Genomic DNA, 372 nt, shown 5'->3' with positions numbered 1-372 from the left:
AAATCCAGCCAAGAGGACCCTGTATTTCCATGTGACACCACAGTAGTGGCCATCAGACCCAAAGGACTGAAGGGACTATCTTAAATACTATTTAAATTCTGCCTCCTGCTACCAAACCCACATATCCACAAAGCCTCCATTGGCTTCAGTTCAGTCAGAGAGACAGGTATGACTTGAAAACAAGAGGAATCAAGACACTTACTGAGAACCTCCGGGTGAGCCCTGGAGGGGCAGCAAGGACCGCCTGGGAGCCACTGCACCTGGGCCTGTGTTCTCCTCCCACTGCCATCCATCCACCTGCCCTGGAATACACCGTGACCCTGCTTAAGCGTCCTTTCTCCATGAAGCTGCCCCGATGCCTGAGACTGGGTC

This window comes from Otolemur garnettii, unplaced genomic scaffold (assembly GCF_000181295.1).
Source record: "Otolemur garnettii isolate 467f Iridium unplaced genomic scaffold, OtoGar3 scaffold00159, whole genome shotgun sequence".
In the NCBI taxonomy this organism is placed as follows: domain Eukaryota; kingdom Metazoa; phylum Chordata; class Mammalia; order Primates; family Galagidae; genus Otolemur; species Otolemur garnettii.
This window is presented reverse-complemented; position numbering follows the sequence as displayed.